We start from the raw sequence: 27,159 nt of genomic DNA on the forward strand, positions 1-27,159 counted from the left end.
TTGCCTAATGCCCTTCTGATGTGCAATGGCATGAGATTTCAGGGGCACTGCCTATCTTGCCTAATGCCCTTCTCCTGTGCAATGGCATGAGATTTCAGGGGCACTGCCCATCTTGCCTAATGCCCTTCTCCTGTGCAATGGCATGAGATTTCAGGGGCACTGCCCATCTTGCCTAATGCCCTTCTGATGTGCAATGGCATGAGATTTCAGGGGCACTGCCCATCTTGCCTAATGCCCTTTTCCTGTGCAATGGCATGAGATTTCAGGGGCACAGCCTATCTCGCCTAATGCCCTTCTCCTTGCAATGGCAAGAGATTTCAGGGGCACAGCCTATCTCGCCTAATGCCCTTCTCCTGTGCAATGGCATGAGATTTCAGGGGCACAGCCTATCTCGCCTAATGCCCTTCTCCTGTGCAATGGCACGAGATTTCAGGGGCACAGCCTATCTCGCCTAATGCCCTTCTCCTGTGCAATGACACGAGATTTCAGGGGCACAGCCCATCCTGCCTAATGCCCTTCTCCTGTGCAATAGCATGAGATTTCAGGGGCACTGCCCATCTTGCCTTATGCCCTTCTCCTGTGCAATGGCATGAGATCTCAGGGACACTGCCCATCTTGCCTTATGCCCTTCTCCTGTGCAATGGCATGAGATCTCAGGGGCACTGCCCATCTTGCCTTATGCCCTTCTCCTGTGCAATGGCATGAGATTTCAGGGGCACTGCCCATCTTGCCTTATGCCCTTCTCCTGTGCAATGGCATGAGATTTCAGGGGCACTGCCCATCTTGCCTAATGCCCTTCTCCTGTGCAATGGCATGAGATTTCAGTGGCACAGCCCATCTTGCCTAATGCCCTTCTCCTGTGCAATGGCATGAGATTTCAGGGGCACTGCCCATCTTGCCTAATGCCCTTCTCCTGTGCAATGGCATGAGATGTCAGGTGCACTGCCCATGTTGCCTAATGCCCTTCTCCTGTGCAATGGCGTGAGATTTCAGGGGCACAGGCTCTCTTGCCTAATGCCCTTCTCCTGTGCAATGGCATGAGATTTCAGTGGCATAGCCCATCTTGCCCAATGCCCTTCTCCTGTGCAATGGCATGAGATTTCAGGGGCACTGCCCATCTTGCCTAATGCCCTTCTCCTGTGCAATGGCATGAGATGTCAGGGGCACTGCCCATCCTGCCTAATGCCCTTCTCCTGTGCAATGGCATGAGATGTCAGGGGCACTGCCCATCTTGCCTAATGCCCTTCTCCTGTGCAATGGCATGAGATTTCAGGGGCACTGCCCATCTTGCCTAATGCCCTTCTCCTGTGCAATGGCATGAGATTTCAGGGGCACTGCCCATCTTGCCTTATGCCCTTCTACTGTGCAATGGCATGAGATTTCAGGGGCACTGCCCATCTTGCCTAATACCCTTCTCCTGTGCAATGGCATGAGATTTCAGGGGCACTGCCCATCTTGCCTTATGCCCTTCTACTGTGCAATGGCATGAGATTTCAGGGGCACAGCCTATCATGCCTAATGCCCTTCTTCTTTGCAATGGCATGAGATTTCAGGGGCACATCCTATCTTGCCTAATGCCCTTCTCCTGTGCAATGGCACGAGATTTCAGGGGCACTGCCTATCTTGCCTAATGCCTTTCTCCTGTGCAATGGCACGAGATTTCAGGGGCACTGCCCATCTTGCCTAATGCCCTTCTCCTGTGCAATGGCATGAGATTTCAGGGGCACTGCCCATCTTGCCTAATGCCCTTCTCCTGTGCAATGGCATGAGATTTCAGGGGCACTGCCCATCTTGCCTTATGCCCTTCTACTGTGCAATGGCATGAGATTTCAGGGGCACTGTCCATCTTGCCTAATACCCTTCTCCTGTGCAATGGCATGAGATTTCAGGGGCACTGCCCATCTTGCCTTATGCCCTTCTACTGTGCAATGGCATGAGATTTCAGGGGCACAGCCTATCATGCCTAATGCCCTTCTCCTGTGCAATGGCATGAGATTTCAGGGGCACAGGCTCTCTTGCCTAATGCCCTTCTCCTGTGCAATGGCACGAGATTTCAGGGGCACTGCCCATCTTGCCTAATGCCCTTCTCCTGTGCAATGGCATGAGATTTCAGTGGCACTGCCTATCTTGCCTAATGCCCTTCTCCTGTGCAATGGCATGAGATTTCAGTGGCACTGCCTATCTTGCCTAATGCCTTTCTCCTGTGCAATGGCACGAGATTTCAGGGGCACAGCCTATCTTGCCTAATGCCCTTCTCCTGTGCAATGGCATGAGATTTCAGGGGCACTGCCCATCTTGCCTAATGCCCTTCTCCTGTGCAATGGCATGAGATTTCAGTGGCACTGCCTATCTTGCCTAATGCCCTACTCCTGTGCAATGGCATGAGATGTCAGGGGCACTGCCCATCTTGCCTAATGCCCTTCTCCTGTGCAGTGGCATGAGATTTCAGGGCACTGCCCATCTTGCCTAATGCCCTTCTGATGTGCAGTGGGATGAGATTTCAGGGGCACTGCCCATCTTGCCTAATGCCCTTCTGATGTGCAGTGGGATGAGATTTCAGGGCACTGCCCATCTTGCCTAATGCCCTTCTGATGTGCAGTGGGATGAGATTTCAGGGGCACTGCCCATCTTGCCTAATGCCCTTTTCCTGTGCAATGGCAGGAGATTTCAGGGGCACTGCCCATCTTGCCTAATGCCCTTCTCCTGTGCAATGGCATGAGATTTCAGTGGCACTGCCTATCTTGCCTAATGCCCTACTCGTGTGCAATGGCATGAGATGTCAGGGGCACTGCCCATCTTGCCTAATGCCCTTCTCCTGTGCAGTGGCATGAGATTTCAGGGCACTGCCCATCTTGCCTAATGCCCTTCTGATGTGCAGTGGGATGAGATTTCAGGGGCACTGCCCATCTTGCCTAATGCCCTTCTGATGTGCAGTGGGATGAGATTTCAGGGCACTGCCCATCTTGCCTAATGCCCTTCTGATGTGCAATGGCACGAGATTTCAGGGGCACAGCCTATCTTGCCTAATGCCCTTCTCCTGTGCAATGGCATGAGATTTCAGGGGCACTGCCCATCTTGCCTAATGCCCTTCTCCTGTGCAATGGCATGAGATTTCAGTGGCACTGCCTATCTTGCCTAATGCCCTACTCCTGTGCAATGGCATGAGATGTCAGGGGCACTGCCCATCTTGCCTAATGCCCTTCTCCTGTGCAGTGGCATGGGATTTCAGGGCACTGCCCATCTTGCCTAATGCCCTTCTGATGTGCAGTGGGATGAGATTTCAGGGGCACTGCCCATCTTGCCTAATGCCCTTCTCCTGTGCAGTGGCATGAGATTTCAGGGCACTGCCCATCTTGCCTAATGCCCTTCTGATGTGCAGTGGGATGAGATTTCAGGGGCACTGCCCATCTTGCCTAATGCCCTTCTCCTGTGCAATGGCATGAGATGTCAGGGGCACAGGCCATCTTGCCTAATGCCCTTCTCCTGTGCAATGGCATGAGATTTCAGTGGCACTGCCCATCTTGCCCAATGCCCTTCTCCTGTGCAATGGCATGAGATTTCAGGGGCACAGCCTCTCTTGCCCAATGCCCTTCTCCTATGCAATGGCATGAGTTTTCAGGGGCACTGCCCATCTTGCCTCATGCCCTTCTCCTGTGCAATGGCATGAGATTTCAGGGGCACTGCCCATCTTGCTTAATGCCCTTCTCCTGTGCAATAGCATGAGATTTCAGGGGCACTGCCTATCTTGCCTCATGCCCTTCTCCTGTGCAATGGCATGAGATTTCAGGGGCACTGCCCATCTTGCCTAATGCCCTTCTGATGTGCAATGGCATGAGATTTCAGGGGCACTGCCCATCTTGCCTAATGCCCTTCTGATGTGCAATGGCATGAGATTTCATGGGCACTGCCCATCTTGCCTTATGCCCTTCTCCTGTGCAATGGCATGAGATTTCAGGGGCACTGCCCATCTTGCCTTATGCCCTTCTCCTGTGCAATGGCATGAGATGTCAGGGGCACAGGCCATCTTGCCTAATGCCCTTCTCCTGTGCAATGGCATGAGATTTCAGTGGCACTGCCCATCTTGCCCAATGCCCTTCTCCTGTGCAATGGCATGAGATTTCAGGGGCACAGCCTCTCTTGCCCAATGCCCTTCTCCTGTGCAATGGCATGAGTTTTCAGGGGCACTGCCCATCTTGCCTCATGCCCTTCTCCTGTGCAATGGCATGAGATTTCAGGGGCACTGCCCATCTTGCTTAATGCCCTTCTCCTGTGCAATAGCATGAGATTTCAGGGGCACTGCCTATCTTGCCTCATGCCCTTCTCCTGTGCAATGGCATGAGATTTCAGGGGCACTGCCCATCTTGCCTAATGCCCTTCTGATGTGCAATGGCATGAGATTTCAGGGGCACTGCCCATCTTGCCTAATGCCCTTCTGATGTGCAATGGCATGAGATTTCAGGGGCACTGCCTATATTGCCTAATGCCCTTCTCCTGTGCAATGGCATGAGATTTCAGGGGCACTGCCCATCTTGCCTTATGCTCTTCTCCTGTGCAATGGCATGAGATTTCAGGGGCACTGCCCATCTTGCCTTATGCCCTTCTCCTGTGCAATGGCATGGGATTTCAGGGGCACTGCCCATCTTGCCTAATGCCCTTCTCCTGTGCAATGGCACGAGATTTCAGGGGCACTGCCCATCTCGCCTAATGCCCTTCTCCTGTGCAATGGCACGAGATGTCAGGGGCACTGCCCATCTTGCCTAATGCCCTTCTTCTGTGCAATGGCATGAGATTTCAGGGGCACAGGCTCTCTTGCCTAATGCCCCTCTCCTGTGCAATGGCACGAGATTTCAGGGGCACTGCCCATCTTGCCTAATGCCTTTCTCCTGTGCAATGGCACGAGATTTCAGGGGCACTGCCCATCTTGCCTAATGCCCTTCTCCTGTGCAATGGCATGAGATTTCAGGGGCACTGCCCATCTTGCCTAATGCCCTTCTCCTGTGCAATGGCATGCGATTTCAGTGGCATAGCCCATCTTGCCTAATGCCCTTCTCCTGTGAAATGGCATGAGATTTCAGGGGCACTGTCCATCTTGCCTAATGCCCTTCTCCTGTGCAATGGCATGAGATGTCAGGGGCACTGCCCATCTTGCCTAATGCCCTTCTCCTGTGCAATGGCATGTGATTTCAGTGGCACAGGCTCTCTTGCCTAATGCCCTTCTCCTGTGCAATGGCATGAGATGTCAGAGGCACTGCCCATCTTGCCTAATGCCCTTCTCCTGTGCAATGGCATGAGATTTCAGTGGCACAGCCCATCTTGCCTAATGCCCTTCTCCTGTGCAATGGCATGAGATTTCAGGGGCACTGCCCATCTTGCCTCATGCCCTTCTCCTGTGCAATGGCATGAGATGTCAGGGGCACTGCCCATCTTGCCTAATGCCCTTCTCCTGTGCAATGGCATGTGATTTCAGGGGCACAGGCTCTCTTGCCTAATGCCCTTCTCCTGTGCAATGGCACGAGATTTCAGGGGCACTGCCTATCTTGCCTAATGCCTTTCTCCTGTGCAATGGCACGAGATTTCACGGGCACTGCCCATCTTGCCTAATGCCCTTCTCCTGTGCAATGGCATGAGATTTCAGGGGCACAGCCTATCTCGCCTAATGCCCTTCTTCTGTGCAATGGCATGAGATTTCAGTGGCACTGCCCATCTTGCCTAATGCCCTTCTCCTGTGCAATGGCATGAGATTTCAGGGGCACTGCCCATCTTGCCTAATGCATTCTCCTGTGCAATGGCATGAGATTTCAGGGGCACTGCCCATCTTGCCTAATGCCCTTCTCCTGTGCAATGGCATGAGATTTCAGGGGCACTGCCCATCTTGCCTAATGCCCTTCTCCTGTGCAATGGCATGAGATTTCAGGGGCACTGCCCATCTTGCCTAATGCCCTTCTCCTGTGCAATGGCATGAGATTTCAGGGGCACGGCCTATCTTGCCTAATGCCCTTCTCCTGTGCAATGGCATGAGATCTCAGGGGCACTGCCCATCTTGCCTTATGCCCTTCTACTGTGCAATGGCATGAGATTTCAGGGGCACAGCCTATCTTGCCTAATGCCCTTCTCCTGTGCAATGGCATGAGATTTCAGGGGCACTGCCTATCTTGCCTAATGCCCTTCTCCTGTGCAATGGCACGAGATTTCAGGGGCACTGCCTATCTTGCCTAATGCCTTTCTCCTGTGCAATGGCACGAGATTTCACGGGCACTGCCCATCTTGCCTAATGCCCTTCTCCTGTGCAATGGCATGAGATTTCAGGGGCACAGCCTATCTCGCCTAATGCCCTTCTTCTGTGCAATGGCATGAGATTTCAGTGGCACTGCCCATCTCGCCTAATGCCCTTCTCCTGTGCAATGGCATGAGATTTCAGGGGCACTGCCCATCTTGCCTAATGCATTCTCCTGTGCAATGGCATGAGATTTCAGGGGCACTGCCCATCTTGCCTAATGCCCTTTTCCTGTGCAATGGCATGAGATTTCAGGGGCACTGCCCATCTTGCCTAATGCCCTTCTCCTGTGCAATGGCATGAGATTTCAGGGGCACTGCCCATCTTGCCTAATGCCCTTCTCCTGTGCAATGGCATGAGATTTCAGGGGCACGGCCTATCTTGCCTAATGCCCTTCTCCTGTGCAATGGCATGAGATGTCAGGGGCACTGCCCATCTTGCCTAATGCCCTTCTCCTGTGCAATGGCATGAGATTTCAGGGGCACAGGCTCTCTTGCCTAATGCCCTTCTCCTGTGCAATGGCATGAGATGTCAGGGGCACTGCCCATCTTGCCTAATGCCCTTCTCCTGTGCAATGGCATGAGATTTCAGGGGCACTGCCCATCTTGCCTAATGCCCTTCTCCTGTGCAATGGCATGAGATTTCAGGGGCACTGCCCATCTTGCCTAATGCCCTTCTCCTTTGCAATGGCATGAGATTTCAGGGGCACTGCCCATCTTGCCTCATGCCCTTCTCCTGTGCAATGGCATGAGATGTCAGGGGCACTGCCCATCTTGCCTAATGCCCTTCTCCTGTGCAATGGCATGTGATTTCAGGGGCACAGGCTCTCTTGCCTAATGCCCTTCTCCTGTGCAATGGCACGAGATTTCAGGGGCACTGCCTATCTTGCCTAATGCCTTTCTCCTGTGCAATGGCACGAGATTTCAGGGGCTCTGCCCATCTTGCCTAATACCCTTCTCCTGTGCAATGGCATGAGATTTCAGGGGCACAGCCTATCTCGCCTAATGCCCTTCTTCTGTGCAATGGCATGAGATTTCAGTGGCACTGCCCATTTTGCCTAATGCCCTTCTCCTGTGCAATGGCATGAGATTTCAGGGGCACTGCCCATCTTGCCTAATGCCCTTCTCCTGTGCAATGGCATGAGATTTCAGGGGCACTGCCCATCTTGCCTAATGCCCTTCTCCTGTGCAATGGCATGAGATTTCAGGGGCACTGCCCATCTTGCCTAATGCCCTTCTCCTGTGCAATGGCATGAGATTTCAGGGGCACGGCCTATCTTGCCTAATGCCCTTCTCCTGTGCAATGGCATGAGATCTCAGGGGCACTGCCCATCTTGCCTTATGCCCTTCTACTGTGCAATGGCATGAGATTTCAGGGGCACAGCCTATCTTGCCTAATGCCCTTCTCCTGTGCAATGGCATGAGATTTCAGGGGCACAGGCTCTCTTGCCTCATGCCCTTCTCCTGTGCAATGGCATGAGATTTCAGGGGCACTGCCCATCTTGCCTAATGCCCTTCTGATGTGCAATGGCATGAGATGTCAGGGGCACTGCCCATCTTGCCTAATGCCCTTCTGATGTGCAATGGCATGAGATTTCAGGGGCACTGCCCATCTTGCCTAATGCCCTTCTGATGTGCAATGGCATGAGATTTCAGAGGGACTGCCCATCTTGCCTAATGCCCTTTTCCTGTGCAATGGCATGAGATTTCAGGGGCACAGCCTATCTCGCCTAATGCCCTTCTCCTTGCAATGGCAAGAGATTTCAGGGGCACAGCCTATCTCGCCTAATGCCCTTCTCCTGTGCAATGGCATGAGATTTCAGGGGCACAGCCTATCTCGCCTAATGCCCTTCTCCTGTGCAATGGCACGAGATTTCAGGGGCACAGCCTATCTCGCCTAATGCCCTTCTCCTGTGCAATGACACGAGATTTCAGGGGCACAGCCTATCTCGCCTAATGCCCTTCTCCTGTGCAATGGCATGAGATTTCAGGGGCACTGCCCATCTCGCCTATTGCCATTCTCCTGTGCAATGGCATGGGATTTCAGGGGCACAGCCCATCCTGCCTAATGCCCTTCTCCTGTGCAATGGCATGAGATTTCAGGGGCACTGCCCATCTTGCCTTATGCCCTTCTCCTGTGCAATGGCATGAGATCTCAGGGACACTGCCCATCTTGCCTTATGCCCTTCTCCTGTGCAATGGCATGAGATCTCAGGGGCACTGCCCATCTTGCCTTATGCCCTTCTCCTGTGCAATGGCATGAGATTTCAGGGGCACTGCCCATCTTGCCTTATGCCCTTCTCCTGTGCAATGGCACGAGATTTCAGGGGCACTGCCCATCTTGCCTAATGCCCTTCTCCTGTGCAATGGCACGAGATTTCAGGGGCACTGCCCATCTTGCCTAATGCCCTTCTCCTGTGCAATGGCATGAGATTTCAGGGGCACATGCTCTCTTGCCTAATGCCCTTCTCCTGTGCAATGGCATGAGATTTCAGGGGCACTGCCCATCTTGCCTAATGCCCTTCTCCTGTGCAATGGCATGAGATTTCAGTGGCACAGCCCATCTTGCCTAATGCCCTTCTCCTGTGCAATGGCATGAGATTTCAGGGGCACTGCCCATCTTGCCTAATGCCCTTCTCCTGTGCAATGGCATGAGATGTCAGGTGCACTGCCCATGTTGCCTAATGCCCTTCTCCTGTGCAATGGCGTGAGATTTCAGGGGCACAGGCTCTCTTGCCTAATGCCCTTCTCCTGTGCAATGGCATGAGATTTCAGTGGCATAGCCCATCTTGCCCAATGCCCTTCTCCTGTGCAATGGCATGAGATTTCAGGGGCACTGCCCATCTTGCCTAATGCCCTTCTCCTGTGCAATGGCATGAGATGTCAGGGGCACTGCCCATCTTGCCTAATGCCCTTCTCCTGTGCAATGGCATGAGATGTCAGGGGCACTGCCCATCTTGCCTAATGCCCTTCTCCTGTGCAATGGCATGAGATTTCAGGGGCACTGCCCATCTTGCCTAATGCCCTTCTCCTGTGCAATGGCATGAGATTTCAGGGGCACTTCCCATCTTGCCTTATGCCCTTCTACTGTGCAATGGCATGAGATTTCAGGGGCACTGCCCATCTTGCCTAATACCCTTCTCCTGTGCAATGGCATGAGATTTCAGGGGCACTGCCCATCTTGCCTTATGCCCTTCTACTGTGCAATGGCATGAGATTTCAGGGGCACAGCCTATCATGCCTAATGCCCTTCTTCTTTGCAATGGCATGAAATTTCAGGGGCACATCCTATCTTGCCTAATGCCCTTCTCCTGTGCAATGGCACGAGATTTCAGGGGCACTGCCTATCTTGCCTAATGCCTTTCTCCTGTGCAATGGCACGAGATTTCAGGGGCACTGCCCATCTTGCCTAATGCCCTTCTCCTGTGCAATGGCATGAGATTTCAGGGGCACTGCCCATCTTGCCTAATGCCCTTCTCCTGTGCAATGGCATGAGATTTCAGGGGCACTGCCCATCTTGCCTTATGCCCTTCTACTGTGCAATGGCATGAGATTTCAGGGGCACTGTCCATCTTGCCTAATACCCTTCTCCTGTGCAATGGCATGAGATTTCAGGGGCACTGCCCATCTTGCCTTATGCCCTTCTACTGTGCAATGGCATGAGATTTCAGGGGCACAGCCTATCATGCCTAATGCCCTTCTTCTTTGCAATGGCATGAGATTTCAGGGGCACATCCTATCTTGCCTAATGCCCTTCTCCTGTGTAATGGCATGAGATTTCAGTGGCACAGCCCATCTTGCCTAATGCCCTTCTCCTGTGCAATGGCATGAGATTTCAGGGGCACAGGCTCTCTTGCCTAATGCCCTTCTCCTGTGCAATGGCACGAGATTTCAGGGGCACTGCCCATCTTGCCTAATGCCCTTCTCCTGTGCAATGGCATGAGATTTCAGTGGCACTGCCTATCTTGCCTAATGCCCTTCTCCTGTGCAATGGCATGAGATTTCAGTGGCACTGCCTATCTTGCCTAATGCCTTTCTCCTGTGCAATGGCACGAGATTTCAGGGGCACAGCCTATCTTGCCTAATGCCCTTCTCCTGTGCAATGGCATGAGATTTCAGGGGCACTGCCCATCTTGCCTAATGCCATTCTCCTGTGCAATGGCATGAGATTTCAGTGGCACTGCCTATCTTGCCTAATGCCCTACTCCTGTGCAATGGCATGAGATGTCAGGGGCACTGCCCATCTTGCCTAATGCCCTTCTCCTGTGCAGTGGCATGAGATTTCAGGGCACTGCCCATCTTGCCTAATGCCCTTCTGATGTGCAGTGGGATGAGATTTCAGGGGCACTGCCCATCTTGCCTAATGCCCTTCTGATGTGCAGTGGGATGAGATTTCAGGGCACTGCCCATCTTGCCTAATGCCCTTCTGATGTGCAGTGGGATGAGATTTCAGGGGCACTGCCCATCTTGCCTAATGCCCTTCTCCTGTGCAATGGCATGAGATTTCAGTGGCACTGCCTATCTTGCCTAATGCCCTTCTCCTGTGCAATGGCATGAGATTTCAGGGGCACAGGCTCTCTTGCCTAATGCCCTTCTCCTGTGCAATGGCACGATATTTCAGGGGCACTGCCTATCTTGCCTAATGCCTTTCTCCTGTGCAATGGCACGAGATTTCAGGGGCACTGCCCATCTTGCCTAATGCCCTTCTCCTGTGCAATGGCATGAGATTTCAGGGGCACTGCCCATCTTGCCTAATGCCCTTCTCCTGTGCAATGGCATGAGATTTCAGGGGCACTGCCCATCTTGCCTTATGCCCTTCTACTGTGCAATGGCATGAGATTTCAGGGGCACTGCCCATCTTGCCTAATACCCTTCTCCTGTGCAATGGCATGAGATTTCAGGGGCACTGCCCATCTTGCCTTATGCCCTTCTACTGTGCAATGGCATGAGATTTCAGGGGCACAGCCTATCATGCCTAATGCCCTTCTTCTTTGCAATGGCATGAGATTTCAGGGGCACATCCTATCTTGCCTAATGCCCTTCTCCTGTGTAATGGCATGAGATTTCAGTGGCACAGCCCATCTTGCCTAATGCCCTTCTCCTGTGCAATGGCATGAGATTTCAGGGGCACAGGCTCTCTTGCCTAATGCCCTTCTCCTGTGCAATGGCACGAGATTTTAGGGGCACTGCCCATCTTGCCTAATGCCCTTCTCCTGTGCAATGGCATGAGATTTCAGGGGCACAGGCTCTCTTGCCTAATGCCCTTCTCCTGTGCAATGGCACGAGATGTCAGGGGCACTGCCCATCTTGCCTAATGCCCTTCTCCTGTGCAATGGCATGAGATTTCAGGGGCACAGGCTCTCTTGCCTAATGCCCTTCTCCTGTGCAATGGCACGAGATTTCAGGGGCACTGCCCATCTTGCCTAATGCCCTTCTCCTGTGCAATGACATGAGATTTCAGTGGCACTGCCTATCTTGCCTAATGCCCTTCTCCTGTGCAATGGCATGAGATTTCAGTGGCACTGCCTATCTTGCCTAATGCCTTTCTCCTGTGCAATGGCACGAGATTTCAGGGGCACAGCCTATCTTGCCTAATGCCCTTCTCCTGTGCAATGGCATGATATTTCAGGGGCACTGCCCATCTTGCCTAATGCCCTTCTCCTGTGCAATGGCATGAGATTTCAGTGGCACTGCCTATCTTGCCTAATGCCCTACTCCTGTGCAATGGCATGAGATGTCAGGGGCACTGCCCATCTTGCCTAATGCCCTTCTCCTGTGCAGTGGCATGAGATTTCAGGGGCACTGCCCATCTTGCCTAATGCCCTTCTCCTGTGCAGTGGCATGAGATTTCAGGGCCTGCCCATCTTGCCTAATGCCCTTCTGATGTGCAGTGGGATGAGATTTCAGGGGCACTGCCCATCTTGCCTAATGCCCTTCTCCTGTGCAATGGCATGAGATGTCAGGGGCACAGGCCATCTAGCCTAATGCCCTTCTCCTGTGCAATGGCATGAGATTTCAGTGGCACTGCCCATCTTGCCCAATGCCCTTCTCCTGTGCAATGGCATGAGATTTCAGGGGCACAGCCTCTGTTGCCTAATGCCCTTCTCCTATGCAATGGCATGAGTTTTCAGGGGCACTGCCCATCTTGCCTCATGCCCTTCTCCTGTGCAATGGCATGAGATTTCAGGGGCACTGCCCATCTTGCTTAATGCCCTTCTCCTGTGCAATGGCATGAGATTTCAGGGGCACTGCCCATCTTGCCTAATGCCCTTCTCCTGTGCAATGGCACGAGATTTCAGGGGCAGTGCCCATCTCGCCTAATGCCCTTCTCCTGTGCAATGGCATGAGATGTCAGGGGCACTGCCCATCTCGCCTAATGCCCTTCTCCTGTGCAATGGCACGAGATGTCAGGGGCACTGCCCATCTCACCTAATGCCCTTCTTCTGTGCAATGGCATGAGATTTCAGGGGCACAGGCTCTCTTGCCTAATGCCCTTCTCCTGTGCAATGGCACGAGATTTCAGGGGCACTGCCCATCTTGCCTAATGCCTTTCTCCTGTGCAATGGCACGAGATTTCAGGGGCACTGCCCATCTTGCCTAATGCCCTTCTCCTGTGCAATGGCATGAGATTTCAGGGGCACTGCCCATCTTGCCTAATGCCCTTCTCCTGTGCAATGGCATGCGATTTCAGTGGCACTGCCCATCTTGCCTCATGCCCTTCTCCTGTGCAATGGCATGAGATTTCAGGGGCACCGCCCATCTTGCCTAATGCCCTTCTGATGTGCAATGGCATGAGATTTCAGGGGCACTGCCCATCTTGCCTAATGCCCTTCTCCTGTGCAATGGCATGAGATGTCAGGGGCACTGCCCATCTTGCCTAATGCCCTTCTCCTGTGCAATGGCATGAGATTTCAGGGGCACAGGCTCTCTTGCCTAATGCCCTTCTCCTGTGCAATGGCATGAGATGTCAGGGGCACTGCCCATCTTGCCTAATGCCCTTCTCCTGTGCAATGGCATGAGATTTCAGGGGCACTGCCCATCTTGCCTAATGCCCTTCTCCTGTGCAATGGCATGAGATGTCAGGGGCACTGCCCATCTTGCCTAATGCCCTTCTCCTGTGCAATGGCATGAGATTTCAGGGGCACAGGCTCTCTTGCCTAATGCCCTTCTCCTGTGCAATGGCATGAGATGTCAGGGGCACTGCCCATCTTGCCTAATGCCCTTCTCCTGTGCAATGGCATGAGATTTCAGGGGCACTGCCCATCTTGCCTAATGCCCTTCTCCTGTGCAATGGCATGAGATTTCAGGGGCACTGCCCATCTTGCCTCATGCCCTTCTCCTGTGCAATGGCATGAGATGTCAGGGGCACTGCCCATCTTGCCTAATGCCCTTCTCCTGTGCAATGGCATGTGATTTCAGGGGCACAGGCTCTCTTGCCTAATGCCCTTCTCCTGTGCAATGGCACGAGATTTCAGGGGCACTGCCTATCTTGCCTAATGCCTTTCTCCTGTGCAATGGCACGAGATTTCAGGGGCACTGCCCATCTTGCCTAATACCCTTCTCCTGTGCAATGGCATGCGATTTCAGGGGCACAGCCTATCTCGCCTAATGCCCTTCTTCTGTGCAATGGCATGAGATTTCAGTGGCACTGCCCATCTTGCCTAATGCCCTTCTCCTGTGCAATGGCATGAGATTTCAGGGGCACTGCCCATCTTGCCTAATGCCCTTCTCCTGTGCAATGGCATGAGATTTCAGGGGCACTGCCCATCTTGCCTAATGCCCTTCTCCTGTGCAATGGCATGAGATTTCAGGGGCACTGCCCATCTTGCCTAATGCCCTTCTCCTGTGCAATGGCATGAGATTTCAGGGGCACGGCCTATCTTGCCTAATGCCCTTCTCCTGTGCAATGGCATGAGATCTCAGGGGCACTGCCCATCTTGCCTTATGCCCTTCTACTGTGCAATGGCATGAGATTTCAGGGGCACAGCCTATCTTGCCTAATGCCCTTCTCCTGTGCAATGGCATGAGATTTCAGGGGCACAGGCTCTCTTGCCTCATGCCCTTCTCCTGTGCAATGGCATGAGATTTCAGGGGCACTGCCCATCTTGCCTAATGCCCTTCTGATGTGCAATGGCATGAGATTTCAGGGGCACTGCCCATCTTGCCTAATGCCCTTCTGATGTGCAATGGCATGAGATTTCAGGGGCACTGCCTATCTTGCCTAATGCCCTTCTCCTGTGCAATGGCATGAGATTTCAGGGGCACTGCCCATCTTGCCTAATGCCCTTCTCCTGTGCAATGGCATGAGATTTCAGGGGCACTGCCCATCTTGCCTAATGCCCTTCTGATGTGCAATGGCATGAGATTTCAGGGGCACTGCCCATCTTGCCTAATGCCCTTTTCCTGTGCAATGGCATGAGATTTCAGGGGCACAGCCTATCTCGCCTAATGCCCTTCTCCTTGCAATGGCAAGAGATTTCAGGGGCACAGCCTATCTCGCCTAATGCCCTTCTCCTGTGCAATGGCATGAGATTTCAGGGGCACAGCCTATCTCGCCTAATGCCCTTCTCCTGTGCAATGGCACGAGATTTCAGGGGCACAGCCTATCTCGCCTAATGCCCTTCTCCTGTGCAATGACACGAGATTTCAGGGGCACAGCCTATCTCGCCTAATGCCCTTCTCCTGTGCAATGGCATGAGATTTCAGGGGCACTGCCCATCTCGCCTATTGCCATTCTCCTGTGCAATGGCATGGGATTTCAGGGGCACAGCCCATCCTGCCTAATGCCCTTCTCCTGTGCAATAGCATGAGATTTCAGGGGCACTGCCCATCTTGCCTTATGCCCTTCTCCTGTGCAATGGCATGAGATCTCAGGGACACTGCCCATCTTGCCTTATGCCCTTCTCCTGTGCAATGGCATGAGATCTCAGGGGCACTGCCCATCTTGCCTTATGCCCTTCTCCTGTGCAATGGCATGAGATTTCAGGGGCACTGCCCATCTTGCCTTATGCCCTTCTCCTGTGCAATGGCACGAGATTTCAGGGGCACTGCCCATCTTGCCTAATGCCCTTCTCCTGTGCAATGGCACGAGATTTCAGGGGCACTGCCCATCTTGCCTAATGCCCTTCTCCTGTGCAATGGCATGAGATTTCAGGGGCACATGCTCTCTTGCCTAATGCCCTTCTCCTGTGCAATGGCATGAGATTACAGGGGCACTGCCCATCTTGCCTAATGCCCTTCTCCTGTGCAATGGCATGAGATTTCAGTGGCACAGCCCATCTTGCCTAATGCCCTTCTCCTGTGCAATGGCATGAGATTTCAGGGGCACTGCCCATCTTGCCTAATGCCCTTCTCCTGTGCAATGGCATGAGATGTCAGGTGCACTGCCCATGTTGCCTAATGCCCTTCTCCTGTGCAATGGCGTGAGATTTCAGGGGCACAGGCTCTCTTGCCTAATGCCCTTCTCCTGTGCAATGGCATGAGATTTCAGTGGCATAGCCCATCTTGCCCAATGCCCTTCTCCTGTGCAATGGCATGAGATTTCAGGGGCACTGCCCATCTTGCCTAATGCCCTTCTCCTGTGCAATGGCATGAGATGTCAGGGGCACTGCCCATCCTGCCTAATGCCCTTCTCCTGTGCAATGGCATGAGATGTCAGGGGCACTGCCCATCTTGCCTAATGCCCTTCTCCTGTGCAATGGCATGAGATTTCAGGGGCACTGCCCATCTTGCCTAATGCCCTTCTCCTGTGCAATGGCATGAGATTTCAGGGGCACTGCCCATCTTGCCTTATGCCCTTCTACTGTGCAATGGCATGAGATTTCAGGGGCACTGCCCATCTTGCCTAATACCCTTCTCCTGTGCAATGGCATGAGATTTCAGGGGCACTGCCCATCTTGCCTTATGCCCTTCTACTGTGCAATGGCATGAGATTTCAGGGGCACAGCCTATCATGCCTAATGCCCTTCTTCTTTGCAATGGCATGAGATTTCAGGGGCACATCCTATCTTGCCTAATGCCCTTCTCCTGTGCAATGGCACGAGATTTCAGGGGCACTGCCTATCTTGCCTAATGCCTTTCTCCTGTGCAATGGCACGAGATTTCAGGGGCACTGCCCATCTTGCCTAATGCCCTTCTCCTGTGCAATGGCATGAGATTTCAGGGGCACTGCCCATCTTGCCTAATGCCCTTCTCCTGTGCAATGGCATGAGATTTCAGGGGCACTGCCCATCTTGCCTTATGCCCTTCTACTGTGCAATGGCATGAGATTTCAGGGGCACTGTCCATCTTGCCTAATACCCTTCTCCTGTGCAATGGCATGAGATTTCAGGGGCACTGCCCATCTTGCCTTATGCCCTTCTACTGTGCAATGGCATGAGATTTCAGGGGCACAGCCTATCATGCCTAATGCCCTTCTCCTGTGCAATGGCATGAGATTTCAGGGGCACAGGCTCTCTTGCCTAATGCCCTTCTCCTGTGCAATGGCACGAGATTTCAGGGGCACTGCCCATCTTGCCTAATGCCCTTCTCCTGTGCAATGGCATGAGATTTCAGTGGCACTGCCTATCTTGCCTAATGCCCTTCTCCTGTGCAATGGCATGAGATTTCAGTGGCACTGCCTATCTTGCCTAATGCCTTTCTCCTGTGCAATGGCACGAGATTTCAGGGGCACAGCCTATCTTGCCTAATGCCCTTCTCCTGTGCAATGGCATGAGATTTCAGGGGCACTGCCCATCTTGCCTAATGCCCTTCTCCTGTGCAATGGCATGAGATTTCAGTGGCACTGCCTATCTTGCCTAATGCCCTACTCCTGTGCAATGGCATGAGATGTCAGGGGCACTGCCCATCTTGCCTAATGCCCTTCTCCTGTGCAGTGGCATGAGATTTCAGGGCACTGCCCATCTTGCCTAATGCCCTTCTGATGTGCAGTGGGATGAGATTTCAGGGGCACTGCCCATCTTGCCTAATGCCCTTCTGATGTGCAGTGGGATGAGATTTCAGGGCACTGCCCATCTTGCCTAATGCCCTTCTGATGTGCAGTGGGATGAGATTTCAGGGGCACTGCCCATCTTGCCTAATGCCCTTTTCCTGTGCAATGGCAGGAGATTTCAGGGGCACTGCCCATCTTGCCTAATGCCCTTCTCCTGTGCAATGGCATGAGATTTCAGTGGCACTGCCTATCTTGCCTAATGCCCTACTCGTGTGCAATGGCATGAGATGTCAGGGGCACTGCCCATCTTGCCTAATGCCCTTCTCCTGTGCAGTGGCATGAGATTTCAGGGCACTGCCCATCTTGCCTAATGCCCTTCTGATGTGCAGTGGGATGAGATTTCAGGGGCACTGCCCATCTTGCCTAATGCCCTTCTGATGTGCAGTGGGATGAGATTTCAGGGCACTGCCCATCTTGCCTAATGCCCTTCTGATGTGCAATGGCACGAGATTTCAGGGGCACAGCCTATCTTGCCTAATGCCCTTCTCCTGTGCAATGGCATGAGATTTCAGGGGCACTGCCCATCTTGCCTAATGCCCTTCTCCTGTGCAATGGCATGAGATTTCAGTGGCACTGCCTATCTTGCCTAATGCCCTACTCCTGTGCAATGGCATGAGATGTCAGGGGCACTGCCCATCTTGCCTAATGCCCTTCTCCTGTGCAGTGGCATGGGATTTCAGGGCACTGCCCATCTTGCCTAATGCCCTTCTGATGTGCAGTGGGATGAGATTTCAGGGGCACTGCCCATCTTGCCTAATGCCCTTCTCCTGTGCAGTGGCATGAGATTTCAGGGCACTGCCCATCTTGCCTAATGCCCTTCTGATGTGCAGTGGGATGAGATTTCAGGGGCACTGCCCATCTTGCCTAATGCCCTTCTCCTGTGCAATGGCATGAGATGTCAGGGGCACAGGCCATCTTGCCTAATGCCCTTCTCCTGTGCAATGGCATGAGATTTCAGTGGCACTGCCCATCTTGCCCAATGCCCTTCTCCTGTGCAATGGCATGAGATTTCAGGGGCACAGCCTCTCTTGCCCAATGCCCTTCTCCTATGCAATGGCATGAGTTTTCAGGGGCACTGCCCATCTTGCCTCATGCCCTTCTCCTGTGCAATGGCATGAGATTTCAGGGGCACTGCCCATCTTGCTTAATGCCCTTCTCCTGTGCAATAGCATGAGATTTCAGGGGCACTGCCTATCTTGCCTCATGCCCTTCTCCTGTGCAATGGCATGAGATTTCAGGGGCACTGCCCATCTTGCCTAATGCCCTTCTGATGTGCAATGGCATGAGATTTCAGGGGCACTGCCCATCTTGCCTAATGCCCTTCTGATGTGCAATGGCATGAGATTTCATGGGCACTGCCCATCTTGCCTTATGCCCTTCTCCTGTGCAATGGCATGAGATTTCAGGGGCACTGCCCATCTTGCCTTATGCCCTTCTCCTGTGCAATGGCATGAGATGTCAGGGGCACAGGCCATCTTGCCTAATGCCCTTCTCCTGTGCAATGGCATGAGATTTCAGTGGCACTGCCCATCTTGCCCAATGCCCTTCTCCTGTGCAATGGCATGAGATTTCAGGGGCACAGCCTCTCTTGCCCAATGCCCTTCTCCTGTGCAATGGCATGAGTTTTCAGGGGCACTGCCCATCTTGCCTCATGCCCTTCTCCTGTGCAATGGCATGAGATTTCAGGGGCACTGCCCATCTTGCTTAATGCCCTTCTCCTGTGCAATAGCATGAGATTTCAGGGGCACTGCCTATCTTGCCTCATGCCCTTCTCCTGTGCAATGGCATGAGATTTCAGGGGCACTGCCCATCTTGCCTAATGCCCTTCTGATGTGCAATGGCATGAGATTTCAGGGGCACTGCCCATCTTGCCTAATGCCCTTCTGATGTGCAATGGCATGAGATTTCAGGGGCACTGCCTATATTGCCTAATGCCCTTCTCCTGTGCAATGGCATGAGATTTCAGGGGCACTGCCCATCTTGCCTTATGCTCTTCTCCTGTGCAATGGCATGAGATTTCAGGGGCACTGCCCATCTTGCCTTATGCCCTTCTCCTGTGCAATGGCATGGGATTTCAGGGGCACTGCCCATCTTGCCTAATGCCCTTCTCCTGTGCAATGGCACGAGATTTCAGGGGCACTGCCCATCTCGCCTAATGCCCTTCTCCTGTGCAATGGCACGAGATGTCAGGGGCACTGCCCATCTTGCCTAATGCCCTTCTTCTGTGCAATGGCATGAGATTTCAGGGGCACAGGCTCTCTTGCCTAATGCCCCTCTCCTGTGCAATGGCACGAGATTTCAGGGGCACTGCCCATCTTGCCTAATGCCTTTCTCCTGTGCAATGGCACGAGATTTCAGGGGCACTGCCCATCTTGCCTAATGCCCTTCTCCTGTGCAATGGCATGAGATTTCAGGGGCACTGCCCATCTTGCCTAATGCCCTTCTCCTGTGCAATGGCATGCGATTTCAGTGGCATAGCCCATCTTGCCTAATGCCCTTCTCCTGTGAAATGGCATGAGATTTCAGGGGCACTGTCCATCTTGCCTAATGCCCTTCTCCTGTGCAATGGCATGAGATGTCAGGGGCACTGCCCATCTTGCCTAATGCCCTTCTCCTGTGCAATGGCATGTGATTTCAGTGGCACAGGCTCTCTTGCCTAATGCCCTTCTCCTGTGCAATGGCATGAGATGTCAGAGGCACTGCCCATCTTGCCTAATGCCCTTCTCCTGTGCAATGGCATGAGATTTCAGTGGCACAGCCCATCTTGCCTAATGCCCTTCTCCTGTGCAATGGCATGAGATTTCAGGGGCACTGCCCATCTTGCCTCATGCCCTTCTCCTGTGCAATGGCATGAGATGTCAGGGGCACTGCCCATCTTGCCTAATGCCCTTCTCCTGTGCAATGGCATGTGATTTCAGGGGCACAGGCTCTCTTGCCTAATGCCCTTCTCCTGTGCAATGGCACGAGATTTCAGGGGCACTGCCTATCTTGCCTAATGCCTTTCTCCTGTGCAATGGCACGAGATTTCACGGGCACTGCCCATCTTGCCTAATGCCCTTCTCCTGTGCAATGGCATGAGATTTCAGGGGCACAGCCTATCTCGCCTAATGCCCTTCTTCTGTGCAATGGCATGAGATTTCAGTGGCACTGCCCATCTTGCCTAATGCCCTTCTCCTGTGCAATGGCATGAGATTTCAGGGGCACTGCCCATCTTGCCTAATGCATTCTCCTGTGCAATGGCATGAGATTTCAGGGGCACTGCCCATCTTGCCTAATGCCCTTCTCCTGTGCAATGGCATGAGATTTCAGGGGCACTGCCCATCTTGCCTAATGCCCTTCTCCTGTGCAATGGCATGAGATTTCAGGGGCACTGCCCATCTTGCCTAATGCCCTTCTCCTGTGCAATGGCATGAGATTTCAGGGGCACGGCCTATCTTGCCTAATGCCCTTCTCCTGTGCAATGGCATGAGATCTCAGGGGCACTGCCCATCTTGCCTTATGCCCTTCTACTGTGCAATGGCATGAGATTTCAGGGGCACAGCCTATCTTGCCTAATGCCCTTCTCCTGTGCAATGGCATGAGATTTCAGGGGCACTGCCTATCTTGCCTAATGCCCTTCTCCTGTGCAATGGCACGAGATTTCAGGGGCACTGCCTATCTTGCCTAATGCCTTTCTCCTGTGCAATGGCACGAGATTTCACGGGCACTGCCCATCTTGCCTAATGCCCTTCTCCTGTGCAATGGCATGAGATTTCAGGGGCACAGCCTATCTCGCCTAATGCCCTTCTTCTGTGCAATGGCATGAGATTTCAGTGGCACTGCCCATCTCGCCTAATGCCCTTCTCCTGTGCAATGGCATGAGATTTCAGGGGCACTGCCCATCTTGCCTAATGCATTCTCCTGTGCAATGGCATGAGATTTCAGGGGCACTGCCCATCTTGCCTAATGCCCTTCTCCTGTGCAATGGCATGAGATTTCAGGGGCACTGCCCATCTTGCCTAATGCCCTTCTCCTGTGCAATGGCATGAGATTTCAGGGGCACTGCCCATCTTGCCTAATGCCCTTCTCCTGTGCAATGGCATGAGATTTCAGGGGCACGGCCTATCTTGCCTAATGCCCTTCTCCTGTGCAATGGCATGAGATGTCAGGGGCACTGCCCATCTTGCCTAATGCCCTTCTCCTGTGCAATGGCATGAGATTTCAGGGGCACAGGCTCTCTTGCCTAATGCCCTTCTCCTGTGCAATGGCATGAGATGTCAGGGGCACTGCCCATCTTGCCTAATGCCCTTCTCCTGTGCAATGGCATGAGATTTCAGGGGCACTGCCCATCTTGCCTAATGCCCTTCTCCTGTGCAATGGCATGAGATTTCAGGGGCACTGCCCATCTTGCCTAATGCCCTTCTCCTTTGCAATGGCATGAGATTTCAGGGGCACTGCCCATCTTGCCTCATGCCCTTCTCCTGTGCAATGGCATGAGATGTCAGGGGCACTGCCCATCTTGCCTAATGCCCTTCTCCTGTGCAATGGCATGTGATTTCAGGGGCACAGGCTCTCTTGCCTAATGCCCTTCTCCTGTGCAATGGCACGAGATTTCAGGGGCACTGCCTATCTTGCCTAATGCCTTTCTCCTGTGCAATGGCACGAGATTTCAGGGGCTCTGCCCATCTTGCCTAATACCCTTCTCCTGTGCAATGGCATGAGATTTCAGGGGCACAGCCTATCTCGCCTAATGCCCTTCTTCTGTGCAATGGCATGAGATTTCAGTGGCACTGCCCATTTTGCCTAATGCCCTTCTCCTGTGCAATGGCATGAGATTTCAGGGGCACTGCCCATCTTGCCTAATGCCCTTCTCCTGTGCAATGGCATGAGATTTCAGGGGCACTGCCCATCTTGCCTAATGCCCTTCTCCTGTGCAATGGCATGAGATTTCAGGGGCACTGCCCATCTTGCCTAATGCCCTTCTCCTGTGCAATGGCATGAGATTTCAGGGGCACGGCCTATCTTGCCTAATGCCCTTCTCCTGTGCAATGGCATGAGATCTCAGGGGCACTGCCCATCTTGCCTTATGCCCTTCTACTGTGCAATGGCATGAGATTTCAGGGGCACAGCCTATCTTGCCTAATGCCCTTCTCCTGTGCAATGGCATGAGATTTCAGGGGCACAGGCTCTCTTGCCTCATGCCCTTCTCCTGTGCAATGGCATGAGATTTCAGGGGCACTGCCCATCTTGCCTAATGCCCTTCTGATGTGCAATGGCATGGGATTTCAGGGGCACTGCCCATCTTGCCTAATGCCCTTCTGATGTGCAATGGCATGAGATTTCAGGGGCACTGCCCATCTTGCCTAATGCCCTTCTGATGTGCAATGGCATGAGATTTCAGAGGGACTGCCCATCTTGCCTAATGCCCTTTTCCTGTGCAATGGCATGAGATTTCAGGGGCACAGCCTATCTCGCCTAATGCCCTTCTCCTTGCAATGGCAAGAGATTTCAGGGGCACAGCCTATCTCGCCTAATGCCCTTCTCCTGTGCAATGGCATGAGATTTCAGGGGCACAGCCTATCTCGCCTAATGCCCTTCTCCTGTGCAATGGCACGAGATTTCAGGGGCACAGCCTATCTCGCCTAATGCCCTTCTCCTGTGCAATGACACGAGATTTCAGGGGCACAGCCTATCTCGCCTAATGCCCTTCTCCTGTGCAATGGCATGAGATTTCAGGGGCACTGCCCATCTCGCCTATTGCCATTCTCCTGTGCAATGGCATGGGATTTCAGGGGCACAGCCCATCCTGCCTAATGCCCTTCTCCTGTGCAATGGCATGAGATTTCAGGGGCACTGCCCATCTTGCCTTATGCCCTTCTCCTGTGCAATGGCATGAGATCTCAGGGACACTGCCCATCTTGCCTTATGCCCTTCTCCTGTGCAATGGCATGAGATCTCAGGGGCACTGCCCATCTTGCCTTATGCCCTTCTCCTGTGCAATGGCATGAGATTTCAGGGGCACTGCCCATCTTGCCTTATGCCCTTCTCCTGTGCAATGGCACGAGATTTCAGGGGCACTGCCCATCTTGCCTAATGCCCTTCTCCTGTGCAATGGCACGAGATTTCAGGGGCACTGCCCATCTTGCCTAATGCCCTTCTCCTGTGCAATGGCATGAGATTTCAGGGGCACATGCTCTCTTGCCTAATGCCCTTCTCCTGTGCAATGGCATGAGATTTCAGGGGCACTGCCCATCTTGCCTAATGCCCTTCTCCTGTGCAATGGCATGAGATTTCAGTGGCACAGCCCATCTTGCCTAATGCCCTTCTCCTGTGCAATGGCATGAGATTTCAGGGGCACTGCCCATCTTGCCTAATGCCCTTCTCCTGTGCAATGGCATGAGATGTCAGGTGCACTGCCCATGTTGCCTAATGCCCTTCTCCTGTGCAATGGCGTGAGATTTCAGGGGCACAGGCTCTCTTGCCTAATGCCCTTCTCCTGTGCAATGGCATGAGATTTCAGTGGCATAGCCCATCTTGCCCAATGCCCTTCTCCTGTGCAATGGCATGAGATTTCAGGGGCACTGCCCATCTTGCCTAATGCCCTTCTCCTGTGCAATGGCATGAGATGTCAGGGGCACTGCCCATCTTGCCTAATGCCCTTCTCCTGTGCAATGGCATGAGATGTCAGGGGCACTGCCCATCTTGCCTAATGCCCTTCTCCTGTGCAATGGCATGAGATTTCAGGGGCACTGCCCATCTTGCCTAATGCCCTTCTCCTGTGCAATGGCATGAGATTTCAGGGGCACTTCCCATCTTGCCTTATGCCCTTCTACTGTGCAATGGCATGAGATTTCAGGGGCACTGCCCATCTTGCCTTATGCCCTTCTACTGTGCAATGGCATGAGATTTCAGGGGCACAGCCTATCATGCCTAATGCCCTTCTTCTTTGCAATGGCATGAAATTTCAGGGGCACATCCTATCTTGCCTAATGCCCTTCTCCTGTGCAATGGCACGAGATTTCAGGGGCACTGCCCATCTTGCCTTATGCCCTTCTACTGTGCAATGGCATGAGATTTCAGGGGCACAGCCTATCATGCCTAATGCCCTTCTTCTTTGCAATGGCATGAAATTTCAGGGGCACATCCTATCTTGCCTAATGCCCTTCTCCTGTGCAATGGCACGAGATTTCAGGGGCACTGCCCATCTTGCCTAATACCCTTCTCCTGTGCAATGGCATGAGATTTCAGGGGCACTGCCCATCTTGCCTTATGCCCTTCTACTGTGCAATGGCATGAGATTTCAGGGGCACAGCCTATCATGCCTAATGCCCTTCTTCTTTGCAATGGCATGAAATTTCAGGGGCACATCCTATCTTGCCTAATGCCCTTCTCCTGTGCAATGGCACGAGATTTCAGGGGCACTGCCTATCTTGCCTAATGCCTTTCTCCTGTGCAATGGCACGAGATTTCAGGGGCACTGCCCATCTTGCCTAATGCCCTTCTCCTGTGCAATGGCATGAGATTTCAGGGGCACTGCCCATCTTGCCTAATGCCCTTCTCCTGTGCAATGGCATGAGATTTCAGGGGCACTGCCCATCTTGCCTTATGCCCTTCTACTGTGCAATGGCATGAGATTTCAGGGGCACTGTCCATCTTGCCTAATACCCTTCTCCTGTGCAATGGCATGAGATTTCAGGGGCACTGCCCATCTTGCCTTATGCCCTTCTACTGTGCAATGGCATGAGATTTCAGGGGCACAGCCTATCATGCCTAATGCCCTTCTTCTTTGCAATGGCATGAGATTTCAGGGGCACATCCTATCTTGCCTAATGCCCTTCTCCTGTGTAATGGCATGAGATTTCAGTGGCACAGCCCATCTTGCCTAATGCCCTTCTCCTGTGCAATGGCATGAGATTTCAGGGGCACAGGCTCTCTTGCCTAATGCCCTTCTCCTGTGCAATGGCACGAGATTTCAGGGGCACTGCCCATCTTGCCTAATGCCCTTCTCCTGTGCAATGGCATGAGATTTCAGTGGCACTGCCTATCTTGCCTAATGCCCTTCTCCTGTGCAATGGCATGAGATTTCAGTGGCACTGCCTATCTTGCCTAATGCCTTTCTCCTGTGCAATGGCACGAGATTTCAGGGGCACAGCCTATCTTGCCTAATGCCCTTCTCCTGTGCAATGGCATGAGATTTCAGGGGCACTGCCCATCTTGCCTAATGCCATTCTCCTGTGCAATGGCATGAGATTTCAGTGGCACTGCCTATCTTGCCTAATGCCCTACTCCTGTGCAATGGCATGAGATGTCAGGGGCACTGCCCATCTTGCCTAATGCCCTTCTCCTGTGCAGTGGCATGAGATTTCAGGGCACTGCCCATCTTGCCTAATGCCCTTCTGATGTGCAGTGGGATGAGATTTCAGGGGCACTGCCCATCTTGCCTAATGCCCTTCTGATGTGCAGTGGGATGAGATTTCAGGGCACTGCCCATCTTGCCTAATGCCCTTCTGATGTGCAGTGGGATGAGATTTCAGGGGCACTGCCCATCTTGCCTAATGCCCTTTTCCTGTGCAATGGCATGAGATTTCAGGGGCACTGCCCATCTTGCCTAATGCCCTTCTCCTGTGCAATGGCATGAGATTTCAGTGGCACTGCCTATCTTGCCTAATGCCCTACTCGTGTGCAATGGCATGAGATGTCAGGGGCACTGCCCATCTTGCCTAATGCCCTTCTCCTGTGCAGTGGCATGAGATTTCAGGGCACTGCCCATCTTGCCTAATGCCCTTCTGATGTGCAGTGGGATGAGATTTCAGGGGCACTGCCCATCTTGCCTAATGCCCTTCTGATGTGCAGTGGGATGAGATTTCAGGGCACTGCCCATCTTGCCTAATGCCCTTCTGATGTGCAATGGCACGAGATTTCAGGGGCACAGCCTATCTTGCCTAATGCCCTTCTCCTGTGCAATGGCATGAGATTTCAGGGGCACTGCCCATCTTGCCTAATGCCCTTCTCCTGTGCAATGGCATGAGATTTCAGTGGCACTGCCTATCTTGCCTAATGCCCTACTCCTGTGCAATGGCATGAGATGTCAGGGGCACTGCCCATCTTGCCTAATGCCCTTCTCCTGTGCAGTGGCATGGGATTTCAGGGCACTGCCCATCTTGCCTAATGCCCTTCTGATGTGCAGTGGGATGAGATTTCAGGGGCACTGCCCATCTTGCCTAATGCCCTTCTCCTGTGCAGTGGCATGAGATTTCAGGGCACTGCCCATCTTGCCTAATGCCCTTCTGATGTGCAGTGGGATGAGATTTCAGGGGCACTGCCCATCTTGCCTAATGCCCTTCTCCTGTGCAATGGCATGAGATGTCAGGGGCACAGGCCATCTTGCCTAATGCCCTTATCCTGTGCAATGGCATGAGATTTCAGTGGCACTGCCCATCTTGCCCAATGCCCTTCTCCTGTGCAATGGCATGAGATTTCAGGGGCACAGCCTCTCTTGCCCAATGCCCTTCTCCTATGCAATGGCATGAGTTTTCAGGGGCACTGCCCATCTTGCCTCATGCCCTTCTCCTGTGCAATGGCATGAGATTTCAGGGGCACTGCCCATCTTGCTTAATGCCCTTCTCCTGTGCAATAGCATGAGATTTCAGGGGCACTGCCTATCTTGCCTCATGCCCTTCTGATGTGCAATGGCATGAGATTTCAGGGGCACTGCCCATCTTGCCTAATGCCCTTCTGATGTGCAATGGCATGAGATTTCAGGGGCACTGCCCATCTTTCCTTATGCCCTTCTCCTGTGCAATGGCATGAGATTTCAGGGGCACTGCCCATCTTGCCTTATGCCCTTCTCCTGTGCAATGGCATGAGATGTCAGGGGCACAGGCCATCTTGCCTAATGCCCTTCTCCTGTGCAATGG

The sequence above is a fragment of the Ambystoma mexicanum genome, chromosome 14, assembly GCF_040938575.1.
Source record: "Ambystoma mexicanum isolate Mex_15411 chromosome 14, UKY_AmexF1_1, whole genome shotgun sequence".
In the NCBI taxonomy this organism is placed as follows: domain Eukaryota; kingdom Metazoa; phylum Chordata; class Amphibia; order Caudata; family Ambystomatidae; genus Ambystoma; species Ambystoma mexicanum.